This window comes from Dromiciops gliroides, chromosome 5 (genome assembly GCF_019393635.1).
Source record: "Dromiciops gliroides isolate mDroGli1 chromosome 5, mDroGli1.pri, whole genome shotgun sequence".
Taxonomy (NCBI): domain Eukaryota; kingdom Metazoa; phylum Chordata; class Mammalia; order Microbiotheria; family Microbiotheriidae; genus Dromiciops; species Dromiciops gliroides.
In genome coordinates this window covers 128,830,738-128,846,457 of record NC_057865.1, presented here as the reverse complement: position 1 = coordinate 128,846,457, position 15,720 = coordinate 128,830,738, and positions in this window count along the sequence as shown.

Below are 15,720 nucleotides of genomic sequence, written 5' to 3'. Positions count from 1 at the left end.
CCCTGGAGTCAGGAGTACCTGAGTTCAAATCTGGTCTCAGACACTTAACACTAGCTGTGTGACCCTGGGCAAGTCACTTAACCCCAATTGCCTCACTAAAAAAAAAAAAAATCAAATGAGGGGCAGCTAAGTGGCACAGTGGATAGAGCACCAGCCCTGGAGTCAGGAGGACCTGAGTTCAAATCCAGCTTATATCTATAAAACCTATATCAGATTACCTGCTGTCTAGAGGAGGCGGGGAGGGAGGTAGAAAAATTTGATATTGGAAATCTTATAAAAACAAGTGTTGAAAACTATCTCTATATGTAACTGGAAAATAATAAAATACTTTTACTCAAAAAAAATCATGATTGATAAAAAAAATACAACTGGTAAAATGGAGGAGGGGGGGAGATGGCCAAATGGAAAAGGAGATGCAAAAGCTTGCTGAGGAAAATAATTTCTTAAAAATTAAAATTGGGCAGATGGAAGCTAATGACACCATGAGACACCAAGAATTTGTCAAGCAAAATCAAAATACTGAAAAAATAGAAGAAAATGCGAAATACCTCATTGTAAAGACAACTGACTTGGAAAATAGAAAGAGAATCTAAGAACTATTGGACTACCTGAAAACCATAATAAAAAAATAAAAGTCTAGACACTATTATTCAAGGAAATTAACAAGGAGAACTGTCCTGATATTGGAGAATCAGGGGATAAAATCATCATTGAAAGAGTCTACTGATTGCTACCTGAAAGAGACCCCAAAAGTAAAACTCCCAGGAATATTGTAGCCAAAATGCAAAATTATCAGTTGAAAGAGAAAATACTATAAGCAGCCAGAAAGAAACAATTTAACTATCATGGAGCCACAGTCAGGATTGCACAGGACCTGGCAGCTTCAACATTAAAAAATTAGAAGGTTTGGAATATGATGTTCTGGAAGCCAAAGAAGCCTGGATTAAAACCAAGAATCAACTACCTAGCAAAACTGATCATTATCTTTCAGGGGAAAAGATGGACATTCAGTGAAATAGGGGACTTCCAAGGTTTCCTGAAGAAAAGACCAGAACTGAACAGCAAATTTTATCTTCAAATACAAGATTCAAGAGAAGTATAAAAAGGTAAACAGAGGAAAAAAGTTATTCAATAAGGTTAAACTGTTTATATCCCTATGAGGGAAGTTAATACTTTTAACACTTGAGGTCTGGATCTCTATTAGGATATACTTACTAAATAGATTTGATGTGATGATATAAAGAAACTTAAGGGGAAAAATAAAAGGAGAACAGGGGGAAGAGAGGGAAGGGGAAGTAGAATAGGATTAATTACATCAGATGTAGAATCACCATAAACCTATTAAAATAGAGGGGAAAAAAGGGAGGGGAGAGCATTATTTCAACCTTATTCATCAGATTTTGTTCAAAGAAGGAATAACACAGATGCCCATATTGATAAAGAAAGTTAGCTTACTCTTTCAGGAAGTAAATGGGTAAAAGGAAAAGTTTGTTACTGACAGAAGGGAGGGCAGAATCAAGAGAAGAAAGAGGAAAGAAAATGGAGGGTAGGTGTTAAGAGGGAGAGCAGATTGAGGGAGGCAGTGGTCAGAAAGAAAACACTGGTGAGGAGGAATAGGATGAAAGAAGAAAATAAGAGAACCAAAAAGGGAAAAAAGGATGGAAGGAAATAAACAGTTAGTAATAATAATTGTGAATGTGAATGGGATAAAATTTCCCATGAAAGAGAAGCAAATAGCAGAGTAGATTAAAAACCAGTATCCTACAATATGTTGTTTACAAGAAACACATATTAAGGAGAGAGGGAAGGTAAAAAGTTGGAACAGAATATAATATGCTTGAGATGAGGTCAAAAAAGCAGGGGCAGCAATCCTTATCTTAGACAAAAGCACAAGCAAATATAGATCTCATTAAAAGAGATAAGGAAGGAAACAACATCTTGCTAAAAGGTACAATCAATAATGAAATAATATCAATACTAAAAATATATGTACCAAGTGGTATAACATCCAAATTCTTAGAAAAGTTAATGAGTTACAAGGGAAAATAGACAGTAAAACTATACTAGTGGGAGATCTGAATCTTCCCCTCTCAAAACTAGATAAATCTAACCACAAAATGAATAATAAAGAAGTTAAAGAGTTGAATAAAATTTTAGAAAAGTTAGATATGATAGATGTCTGGAGAACATTAAATGTTCATAGAAAGGAATATTCCTTTTTCTCAGTGGTACATGGCACATATAAAAAACCCGACCATGTATTTGGGCACACAAACTTCAGTCAAATGTAGGAAAGCAGAAATCGTAAATGAATCCTCCTCAGATCATGATGAAATAAAAATTACAAGTAATAAAGAGCCATGTATGAGAAAATAATGGGATTTGGCAGATACTCAAAGGCCCCACCTGGAGATTATTCTAAAGTGATTGAATTAAGTGCGAGTGACTGACTATGCTGATTAGCCTATTTAAAGTTAATTAGATTGTAATCACACCTGGCGGGCCTTTGAGAAGGTATTGTTCTCAGAAGCTAAGGACTTTGAACTCAACAGGGACCACCTTCAAGTCCAGTGAACAAATGGATTTGGATGATGCTAACCACTCAGCTTGAAGCAGTGTGTAAGGACCACCTTCCACACTCAATATGCTGGGTAGTTTGTGGCTGAAGCAGGCTCATGGAGGAGGACCTGAGGAAGGACCAGACCTGGCTGGAGCTCTAGGTTAGATAGGCCTTTTCTTAACTTTCTGACCCATAAATAAGGTGACCAGACATTACATGTTAAACATCACATGGAAAGATAGACTGAAAACTATTGGAAAGTAAATAATTTCATCCTCAAGAATGAGTGGGTAAATCAACAAAACTTAGAAACAATCAATAACTTCATCCAAGAGAATGACAATAATAAGACAATGTACCAAAATCTATGGGATGCAGCCAAAGCAGTGCTTAGGGGAAATTATATATCTCTAAATGCTTACATGAATAAAATAGAGAAAGAGGAGAACATTGAATTTGGCATGCAACTCAAAAGGCTAGAAGAAGTACCAATTAAAAATCCCTAATTAAATACTAAATGGGAAATTCTGAAAATCAAAGGAAATAATAAAATTGAAAGTAAGAAAACTATAGAATTAATCAATAAAACTAAGAGCTGGTTTTATGAAAAAATCAATAAAATAGATAAATCTTTGGCAAATATGACTAAAAAAAGAAAGAAAACCAAATTACCTGAATCAAAAACCAAAGGGGTAAATTCATTACCAATTAAGTGGAAATCAAAGCAATAATTAGGAGTTATTTTACTCAACTGTATGTCAATAAATTTAACAATCTAAATGTAATGGATGAATATTTAGAAAAATATAAACTGCCAACATTGACAGAAGATGAAATAAAATCCTTAAGTGAGAGTGGTTGAAAAAGAAATTGAAAATGCCATCAATGAACTCCGAAGAAAAAATCTCCAGGGCCAGATCAGTTTAAAAGAGAATTCTACCAAAAATTATAGAACAATTTATTCTAATACTATACAACTATTTAGAAAAATAGATGAAGAAGGGATACTACCAAATTCCTTTTATGAGACAAATATGGTGTTGACACCTAAATCAGGAAGAGCAAAAACAGAGAAAGGCAATTATAGAACAATCTCCCTAATGAATATTGATGCAAAATTCTAAATAGAATATTAGCAAAGAGATTATATCAATGTATTTTCAGGTTAATAGATTGTAACAGGAATGCAGGACTGGTTCAATATTAGGAAAGCTATCAATATAACTGAATATATCAATAAAAAAACTAACAAAAATTATATTATTATATCAATAGATTTAGAAAAAGATTTTGACTAAATATAATCTCCATTCATATTGAAACCCTAGAGAACATAGAAATAAATGGAGCTTTCATTAAGATGATAAACAGTATCTATCTAAAACCATCAGCAAACATTATATGTAAAGGGTATGTCAGAAGTATTCCCAATAAGATAAATGTTTAAATAAGAATGTCCCTACTATTATACAATATTTTATTAGAAATGTTATGTTTAGAAATAATAGAAGAAAAAGAAAATGAAGGAATTAGAATAGACAAGGAAGATCCAAAGCTATCAATCGTTGGAGATGATATGATGGTATAATCAGAGAAACCTAGAAAATCAACTAAAAAACCACTTGAAATAATTAACAACTTTAGCAAAGTTGGAGGATATAAAATAAAATTCACACAAGTCATCAGCCTTTCTATATATGATCAACAATGGTCAGTAGCAAGAAATAGAAAAAGAAATTCCATTTTAAATAACTGTAGACAATATAAAATATTTTGTAGTCTATATGCCAAGGCAAACCCAGGAAACATATGAACAGAATCACAAAACTCTTCACACAAATAAAATGAGATCCAAACAAATGGAAAACTATAAAATGCTCATGTGTCAGCATAACTAACATAAAAAAATGACAATTCTACCTAATTTCATTATTCAGTGTCATACCAATTAAACAAACAAAAAATATTTCATACAGCTAGATAAAATAATAACAAGATTAATTTGGAAGAACAAAAGGTTAAGAATATCAAAGGAATTAATGAAAAAATTCAAAGATAGGTGGCCTAGCCAAAGCAAATCTAAAAGTATATTATAAAGCAGCAACCATCAAATTTATTTGGTACTTGCTAAGAAATAGAGTGGTGGATCAGTAGTTTAAATGGGTATGTGACCCAGACTTTATAAACTGTGACACCATAGGAAAATTAGAAGAATGATTAGTTTACATATCAGATCTATGAATAAGGGAAGAATATCTGACAAAAGATAAGATAAAGAACATTATGAAATGCAAAATGGAGGATTTAGATTTTATTAAATTAAAAAGGTTTTGCACAAACAAACCCAATGCAACCAAAATTAGAAAGAGCAGAAAGCTTGGAAACAATTTTTACACCCAGTCTTTCTGATAAAGGCCTCATTTCTCAAAAATAGGGAGAATTGAATCACATATTTATAAAGAATACAAGTTCTTTCCCAATTGAGAAATGGTTAAAGAAAATGAATAGGCAGTTTTCAGAAAAAAAATAAAGCTACCTATAACCACATTAAAAATGTTCTTTAGCACAACTGATTAGAGAAATACAAATGAAAACTACTCTGAGGTACCACCTCACACCTATCCAATTGGCTAGTATGACAAAATTAGGAAAATGATAAATGTTTAAGAAGATATGGGAATATTGTAACACTAATGTACTGTTGATAGAGTTGTAAACTAATCCTACCATTTTAGAGAGAAATTTGGAACTATGCCCAAAAGGCCATACAAATGTCCTTACCTTTTGACCCAACAATACTAATACTAGGTATAAATCCCAAAGAGATCATAAAAAAGGGGAAAAGACCCACATATATAAAATATTTTTACTACTCTTTTTGTGCTGGCAATGAATTGGAAATTGAGGGGATGCCCATTAATTGGGGAATGGCTGAACAAGCTGTGATATAAGAGTATAATGAGATGGGAATTTATTATGAAGTGATGATATCTGTAAAGTATTTATTTTTTGTTCATGTTTTTGTGGGGTGGATGGAGTTGGGTTACATGCCTGAGGTTGTGCAGTGGGTATGTCTTGTGTCTGAGGCCAGATTTGGATTTGTGTCCTCCTGGGTCCAGGATGGGTGCTTTGTCCACTGTGTCATCTAGCTGTTCATCTTGCCAGCCTTTTCCTTGACTTCTGACTCCTTCTCAAATTGGGGAACTGCTTCCTGCATGCACTGTCCTGAGGTTCAGGGGTCTAAGGAGGAATGATTCCTTCTTAAAGTGGGGCACTGCCTCCAGGATGCACTATCCCAAACTTCAGGGGTTCCTAGTTGGTAAGATTTAAGGAGACAAGTTCTCACCTCACCTGGCCTGTGTTCTGGTCTGTAAGTAACCACAGGCTGCTTACTCTTTAACCCAGAAACAAATCTGGGATTGCCAACCAAGACTGTGTCCTGAAAATGAGCCTGGGCAAAATGTCAGAGTTCTACTACAGTACCAGGAGAGACCCCTATAATTTTCCCCTGGCAAACCACTTGACCCTCTCACCAGGCTGTGAATTCAATTTGCCACAGCTGTAGCCAATTCAGAGGCTCTGGAAATCTCTTTCACTGTTGTTGCTTGGTGCTGGATCTGTGTCAGTGCCACCACCAGGTTTCAGCTCTACTCACACCCTGGTACAGCAGACCCCTCCTGCCTAACTTCTAAGCCATCTTAAGCTGGAAAATGGTCTCAGCCCTTCCTTTTGTGGGTTCTGCTGCTTCAGGAATTGTCTTATGGCATTACCTGGAATTTTTTGGAGTGATTCTGTCAGGAGCTCTGAGCACTTACTGCCTTTCCTTCACCATCTTAGCTCTGCCCCCTAGAATAATAGACTTTTAAAAGTTATACTTTATTTATTAGATCTGTAAGGGGTTCCCACTCAATTATCCATTTAGTTTTGGTTTTTCCTCCCTCCTCACTTCTCCTCCTCTTCCATAACCCTCTCTGTTATTGTTTATCACTCTGACTCTGACTGTCTCTCTGTGTGCCTCTGTCTCTGTTTTCTTTTCTTGTACTCCCTCAGATTTATTATTTCTTTCTCTGCTTTTTTTTCTCTTGACTCTCTGTGCCTTATTTTGAGAGATTCATGAACATGTTTTGCTTACGTATGCTGGTAGTACTTTGGACTAAATTAGCTGATGACCCTTTTCTAGAAATATCTTAAAATGAAAGGAGATTCTTCTATACCTAAAAACAACAACAACAACAACAACAAAAACTATTACTTTTCTCTGGGTAGCTATAGAAAACTTACAGAAAGACTGACCATGTTCTTTAAAACAACTATATGTAGGCATTGGAAAAAAATAATTTGTCTCTCCTACTGAAGTTCTAAGATGGGAGGGGAGGGGCAGTTAGATGGTGCAGTGGATAGAGCACCGGCCCTGGAGTCAGCAGTACCTGAGTTCAAATCCGGCCTCAGACACTTAACACTTACTAGCTGTGTGACCCTGGGCAAGTCACTTAATCCCAATTGCCTCACAAAAAAAAAAAAAAAAGATTGGGGGGGGTGGGAAACATATCTACTGTATCATTGACTTCTCCAGTTTGCTCAGTAAACAAATTCCTATGCACGATAATCCTCTTAATGTCCTTAAAAATTTTAGGAAAATAATAATAGGCTATGTACATCTTATTGATTTCTTTACCTCCAATTCTTTACATTCTAATATATAATCTTATATAAAAATAAAATTTTCCTTTCTTTTGTAATAATTTGAATCAGAAACATATTGTTTATATTACTCACATAATTCTTTTAAGTGGCAGCTAGGTGGTATAGTGGATAGAGCACTGAGCCAGGAAGATCTGAGTTCATATAGGGCCTCAGCTACTTCCTAGCTGTGTGTTCCTGAGCAAGTCATTTACCCACTATTTGACTCAGTTACTCATCAGTAAAATGTAGGCAAACCAGGGAAGGAAATGGCAAACCACTTCAATATCTTCGCAAAGAAACCCTAATGGCCATGGGGTCACATACATTTGGACACAACTGAACAACAAAATTCTTTTAAACATTCACTTCTTTTTTTTTTTTTTTGGCGGGGCAATGGGGGTTAAGTGACTTGCCCAGGGTCACACAGCTAGTAATTGTCAAGTGTCTGAGGCCAGATTTGAACTCAGGTACTCCTGAATCCAGGGCCGGTGCTTATCCACTGCACCACCTAGCCGCCCCCTAAACATTCACTTCTAATATGTTACAGATTTTTTTTGGTTCTGCTAACAGATATTCTTTCCAATAAAATGAAAAATAACTGAAGGGCCATTTTGAATTCTTCAAATGAACTCATAAATTTAAGAAAGGGATATTAAGCTGTTATTCTTTAATGGAAGTTAAAAGGTAAGGATAAGGAAGTCATATGACTTGTTTTTCCCTGAAGTTAACATTATAAAGAGAAGTCAGAATAGTGATGTGAAAAAACTCCTGCTTTGGAAAGGAATGCTCTAAGATTTTTCATCATTTAAGTTCCTTTTCCTCCTTGCCCCATTTCATTCTGTGACATTTTGACTCTTAAAGAAAACAGACAATTCTTCTTAATCATCATCTTCATCATCCCTCCCTATTTGTCAGTATTCACAGGCAAATGTTACACTTTATTTTTGTTAAGCTTAGAACCAGCTGCCTTAACATATGTTTCATCATTTAGAAGATGCCCTGTACATTCTTATTAGAGAAACAAACACCATGCTGTCATTATCAGTTAGCTACATATTTCTCCACAAACATCTGCAGAAAAACAAGTACTGCTTAGTCATTTGTTCTACAACATGAAAACAGTGTGTTAGTCTATATGATCTCTTCAATTCTCTTACAGATTAGCAATTCTATGACTTTATGATTATGAAAGTCCCTAATGTCTCTCCCTCTGCCCCCCTCTCTCGCACACACACACACACACACACACACACACACATATGCACAGGAGTGTGTGTATATACACAACCTAGACAAGATACACAAGGAATGCATTTCACAGAAAAGTAAGTTACAAGAGCTTTCAAAGGCATGGAGATACAAAAAACAAACAAAAACATTGCCTATACAGATATTTCATCCTGGTTCTGTCTACACTGATCTGCTTTGACCATTTTTGGGATTAATAGTTTGTTTTATAAAACATCACAATGAAATCATTCAATATATAATCCCCCAAATCATCATTCTAATAAGAGAAAAGCCAAGATGGAATAGTGGAGAGTATTAGATTTGTATTCCATTTAATAGCTGTCTTTGACAGGTAGGTGATACAGCAGATAGAGTGCTAGGCATGAAATCAGGAAGACTCACCTTCCTGAGTTCATATCCAGCCTCAGTCATTTACTAGCTGTGCTATTCACGTTTTATCCCTCAATTTAACACCTTTGTTTTCCATCTAAGAATACCATTAAAAAAGAAAAGAAAGAAAAAGGAGAAATAACAGTTGTGTATAACACCACAAATTGAATACCATTTTTTTTTAGTTTTCACCAATATGCAACCTCCCCCTCCTTCTAACTTCTCTTTCTTTTGATAGCACCACTATTCTGCCAGCACCAGGTAGTTGCCTTTAAGTTTTAAACAATGATGCCATTATCATTCCATGCATCAGCTCTGTGTCTCTGCATTTGGTGGTCACTGGTGTCTGAAATGTTCTCCCTATTTATATCTGAACCTCTGAATTCTTAAATTCTTTCCAGTCTGTCTCTGAAGTCCTAAATTCCTTCCAAGAACAACTCAGTTACCATGAGCTCTTCTTTTAAAGTCTCAGTTTTTTAACTTTTTAGTTATATTACTTGTAGTTCGTTTTATCTATATACAGATTATATGCATTCACTAGAATATAAATTCCTTGAGAGCATAAAAATGATTAATATATTCTTTACATTCTCAGTTCCTAGAATAGTAACTTCCAAGTTGGAAGGAAGGAAACATTTACTAAGCACCTATTATGTACCAGAATAATGCTAAGCACTTTACAAGTATTATCTCACTGGAACTGCACAATGACCTCCGGAGGTAGGGTCTATTATTATCCCTATTTTACAATTCAGGATACTGAGACAAACACAGGCTAAGTGTGTGGAGATGGATTTGACCAGAGGTCTTCCTGACTTCAGATCTAGCTACCTAGTAGTAAGTGCTGAATGAATAATTTATTGAGGAGGAGAATCATTGTGCAATGACAGTAATGTGTGTATCTCCAATAAGACATATTTCAGTTAGAAAAAAGATACTATGAGAAGCTTTCTGAGAATAGTGAGGGAGTTATACCAGTAGTCATGTGTTAGCATTAGATTCCAGTACCTGAGAAAGCTGGAGTAGAGCTTTCTCCCCCATCAGACAGAAATCCTTCATATTACAGAAAGAGGTTCAATATGATCCATAAATGTTACAGTCCCTCTTTTGCTTATCTGTATAATAATGACGATGCAATCTCATGTCTCTGAACATCTCAACCCTGAATGCAGATACATTGGTGTGCTTTTCATGTTTTATATGAGTATTAACATATTCATATAGCCTCTAGCCTGGAGTTCTGTGACTAAATAAAACGTTCAAATTAAATTGTTTCTGGGCTCTCAATCTGAACCTACCTTTTGATAAATCCAAAATCTTTTGTCTAATATATCACCAATTTGAAGGATGCTTCACGAACTCCTGAATATCTAACTTCATCTTGCTTCTGCTCCATATTATCGTTTCAACTTTGGTTGTGTCTGTAAAGACTTATTAAATGGGATAAAGTCTAAACATTTTTGTCCATACTCCATACCATAAGTCCAAAAATTCTAAGTCTCTAACCTCTTTGTGTGGAACTGCATGGGGTGAACGGGGGGAGAAAAATTAAATGTTTGTTAAATTAAAAAACAAAATTTAATTAAAATGTTTAAAGACAAACTGGAGGAATGGAAGAAACTGCTATTCTGAGCAGGGAAAGGTTTTCAGAGTCCTGTAACTCGTGACTTTTCAATTTCCTCAGCTATACAAATGAGTTGAGAACTAAAGGCCATAAAGAAAATGGACTTATGGTAGGAGATCTCTGTTTTTGAAACCTAAAGTTGAGGAAGTACTTATTCATGGCAGAAGTAACCACGAAGGAGAGGCTCCAGTTGTAGACAGCTGAGTTCATTAAAGCATTTACTATGGGAACTATGCCTAGATAGCAGCCTGGAGCTCTTGGTAAACAAAATGAACCTGAGCACAAGAACAGAACTAGCCCTGAAAAAACAGTGCTTGAGTTTGAAATAGATCAGAGATGTTAAACACATGGCTTGCAGACACTCTTTAATGTTGTCAATGATTTAGTACCACTTCCCCCATTTCTATCTGAGTTTGACATTACTTCTTTAGACAAATGGATTAGGATAGAGAAGAACAGGTGGGAAAGAACTAAATACATGGAGATGATGTCAGTATACTAGAGAGAATTGAGTAGGCTATGATATGGAGGTAGGAGATGACAGAGCAACATATTTTTAAACACTTGGGAAATGCTCCAGGGCTTTGAGAGACTGCTGAATTGAGTGGTTGATACCACCAACAGTATTTACAGAAACTAGATAGTAGGAAAAGAATCAATGGATTTTGGATCAAACTAGTCTACATATGGAGGTTAGTGGAGCATGTTGTGAATGGTTTTAGTTGAGACACTGCTTGAGGCTGGAAAGCATAATGCAAGTGTTGGACTCACAGTACAGGATCTTAGATCTTTCTTCCAATAGGTCACCAATGTAGTACAGGAAATCCTCAAGCTGTTGGTTCAGGGTCAAATGTTGTCATGTTCCAGAACCCAAACACAACATGAACCAGACCTAAAAGAGTAAGCAATAATAATAATGTGCTTCATATTTAACCTAATCTGAAGATACTAAGTAGGTTTATTTCTTATAGAATTAATGAACTAAAGCAGGCCTGGGATGATTCTAGGTAAGAGAAAAGGTAGTGACTATAAAGTCAATGAATAAGGACCTCAAGACTACAGAAAGAATCTTAGAGCTCAAACAAGGAAGAACCTTGTTATCAAGGGTGATAAGGATAAGGAAGGAAAGGGAGGATGTATGTGGTAGTTGTATAATAGAGAAAGCATTGAATTTGGGCTTAGGGACATGGGTTCAAATTTAAGCTCTTATATTTACACTTTTATGACTTTGGGCAAGTCATGTTATCTCTATGATTTTGAGTTTCATCATCTGTAAAATGAAAAGCTATGAATGGGGAGCCTTATAAGGTCTAAATATCAAAAACACTAAAATCCAAGTCAGTAACCTTCTGTTTCAGGCAAAATAAAAGTTGTCAAACTCAGAGAAATGACAAGTTGTAGCCGAGGAAGTTTTGATGCTAGATAGGGAAATCACTTTCTCAGAAGAATCCCCATAACCCAAATACCTTCTAGGAAGAGGCTGAGATATCTACCAGTCTGGCCAACCTGGATTGTTAGCCTAACAGCTATCTAACCCAGATACCACTGGGGTAGAACTGGTCCAGGGATCAACTAGAATAAATCAGCTAATAGTAAAAGAATAATTGAGAAGGGTCAAAGCCAAACTTCATCTATGATATTTATTTAACAATGAAAATGGAATTCTGAATGCATGTCATTTTATAACATATTTTTTAACTTATGTTTTTTCTTGACACTAATAGTAAAATCTCTTAAAAAACCCAAGGAACTCAATTCAACCTATTCAATGCCAGGATGTGCACTAAGTTCTGGCAATCCAAAGTCAAAAACCTTTGTATCTCTACAACATTGAACAATCATTGAAATTCCGCCTCTCTTCCCAGAAAAAATGGGGAGAATAATTTCAACCCACCTCAAAGGGTTTTTTTTTTGGTGAAGATTGAATGAAGTAATCTGTGTAACATGACTAATGAAGAAATAACTTTAATGTGATTGTACATATATAACCTATATTAGATTGCCTGCTGGCTTGGTGAGGGCGGAGGGAAGGGAGGGAGGAAAATGTGGAACTAGAAATCTTATAAAAACAAATGTTGAAAGCTATCTCTACATTTAACTAGAAAATAATAAAATACTTTTATGAATAAAAAAATAAATAATCTGCATAAAGCATATAAAAAATCCTATATGCATATCAGCTGCTATAATTTGGTGATACTTAGGTGCTTAGAACCATTTAAATAGAAGCCAAATTACAAGTGTTAGAAGTGAATGTTGGGGCAGCTAGGTGGCGCAGTGGATAGAGCACAGGCCCTGGATTCAGGAGGAACTGAGTTCAAATCCGGGCTCAGACACTTTACACTTACTAGCTGTGTGACCCTAGGCAAGTCACTTAACCCCATTTGCCTCATAAAAAAAAAAGAAGTGAATTTTGCATTTACTCTTTTTTAGAAGATTAGACACAGCATAGAAAAAATTTTAGAATTCACAACTGTGCATCTATCTAGAATCAAATGAATTATTTTGATTAGCAATAAAAGACAGAATTTAAGTGACAGAGCTTCTGCTTCATTGTCCTGTATGGCAGTTTGAGCCTTGAAAGGGAGAAAAAACCCTGAGAAGTGCTATTAGCTATGAGTGTTGTCTAATAGGCCAGGCTGCCTAATAAGTGTGATTGAAGGGGCCTTAAAAGGTTTTCCAGTGACAATGAAGATACGCCCTTTAAGCAGCAGTCTTGAACATGTTTACTTTTTTAACTCAAAAACAGTATTTATTTTTGTCTACCTAAATGAATGTGTTTTCTCTAGAGAATGCAGGTGACTTCTATCAAGCAAAAATAAATATCATTAAAATCTTCCAAAGGATTGATTTGCTCTTGAAATATTTTACTTGACAATATTGTTTGTTAATTTTAGAATTCTGTACTTGGGCAAGAGAATTGCAATATTATTCTTTAAGCAGTGTAGAAAGGTGTTCATTTTTACAGGACAATGACTATGAATTTATTAAGTCACATAATAAAGGGCAGTTTAAATAAGCTAATGACTTTAAACTTCTCCAGTGGGAACCATTATTTCAAAGAGCAGAGAGTCACAACCCATCTGCCAGATAAAAGTATAAACAAGATAAATTTTCCCCCATAGATTTCATTTAACAAAAAGGAGCCTCCACAAATGTTAGCCAGTGGTGTTGAGCAGCACTCCTGTGCCTAATGCTACAAAGTTCTTCCTGACTGTACAGAAAATGCTTTTAAATATTCTTCTTTAAAAAAATCCCCTCATCTCAACTGTCCATTTATATAATGATAATAATATTTATATAGCACTTTTAACATTTACAAGGTTCTTTATCATGACAACATTGTAATGAAAATACTATAAATTTGTTGTTCCCCATTTTGCAGATGAGGAAAGTAAAGCTTATGGAGCAAGGATTGTTAGTTAATATTATATGTATGTATGTGTAAAATGAATGCTACTGACAGTTCAGTCAGTTAATAAACATTTATTAAATGCCTACTAGATGTCTGATATTCTGTTAAGTGCTGGGGATACAAATAAAGGGAAAAGACATCCCTTGTCCTGGAAGAGATCACAATCTAACAGGCAACTATGAACAAATGTATGAACAAACTATATGATAAAAATGAAATTATCAACAGAGGCAAGGGACTAAAATAAGAGTAACAAAAAAGCCAAAAATTTTAGCTGGAACTTGAAGAAAGCTGGGGATCCTAGGAAGAAGAGAAGAGAATGGAGGATATGCCATGCATGAGGGATAGTAAGTAAAAATGCTGGGAGGAGGGAGATAGAATATTGTGTTTTCAAGGAATAGCAAGGAAGTCTTTTAGACTAGATTAAAGAGTATGTGGAGGGGTGTGAGATGTAAGAAGATAAGAAAGGGGGAGAGATCTAGGTTATGAAAAGTTTTGAATGCCATAGGATTTTATCCTGGAGGTAAACAAGAGACCCTGGAGGTTATTTATTAGGATATAAGATATACAGTTGCAGTCATGCAAAACATTTCCACATTAGTCAGGTCGTGAAAGAAAACAGACAACAAAACTTTAGAAAGAGGAACTTCAAAGTGTATTCAGATATCATCATTTCTTCCTCTGTAAATGGACTGCATTTTTCTTATGTCCTTTTGACCCAAGCTCAAATCTGGCCTTAGACACCTAACACTCACTAACTACATGACCCTACATCCAAAGCTTCCAAGAAAAAATATGAATTAGTCGCAGACCATAGAAGTACTTAAAAAAGACTTTGAAGATAAGGTAAGAGAGGTAGAGGAAAAAAATGGAAAGAGAAATGAGAATGATATAGGAAAGTAATAAAAAAATGTCAACAGCTTGAAAAGCCAAATGGGAAAGGAGATACAAAAGCTTTCTGAAGAAAATAATTGCTTAAGAATTAAGATTGAGCAAATGGATAATAATGATTTTATGAGAAATCAGGACAAAATAAAGCAAATATATGGTAGTAGGTAGGGTGGGTAAGCCACCCAACCTCAAACACCCCACAAAAAATGCTGTAAAGATATCATTCCTTCATATTCAACTTGCAATTGTGCCCTTTAAGTATACTCCATTCAGCTACAATAATAATGAGAAAGATCTTATGAGTTACACATATCATCTTCCCGTGTAGGAATGTATACAGTTTAACATTTTAATATCCCTCATGATTTCTTTTCCCTGTTTACCTTTTTATGCTTCTCTAGGGTCTTGTATTTGAAAGTCAGATGTTCTATTCAGCTCAGGTCTTTTCATAACAGATTCCTGAATGTCCTCTCTTTCACTGAATTCCCATTTTTCCCCTTAAAATATTATACTCAGTTTTGTTTGCTAAGCGATTCTTGGTTGTTTTCCAGGTTCCTTTTCCCTCTGGAATCGCATACTCCATACCCCCTACTCCTTTAATCTAGAAGCTGCTAGATCTTGTGTTATCCTGACTGTGGTTCCATGGTACTTGAATTCTTTCTTTCTGGCTGCTTGCTATATTTTCTTTTTGTCCTGGGAGCTCTGGAATTTGTCTATAACATACCTGGAAGTTTTCATTTTGGGATCACTTTCAGGAGGTGATCTGTGGATTATTTCAATTTCTATATTACCTTCTGTTTCTAGAATATCAGGGCAATTTTCCCAGACAATCCCTTGGAAAATGATGTCTAAGCTTTTTTTCCGGTCCTAGTTTTCAGGTAGTCCAATAATTTTCAAATTATCTCTCCTGGATCTATTTTCCAGGTC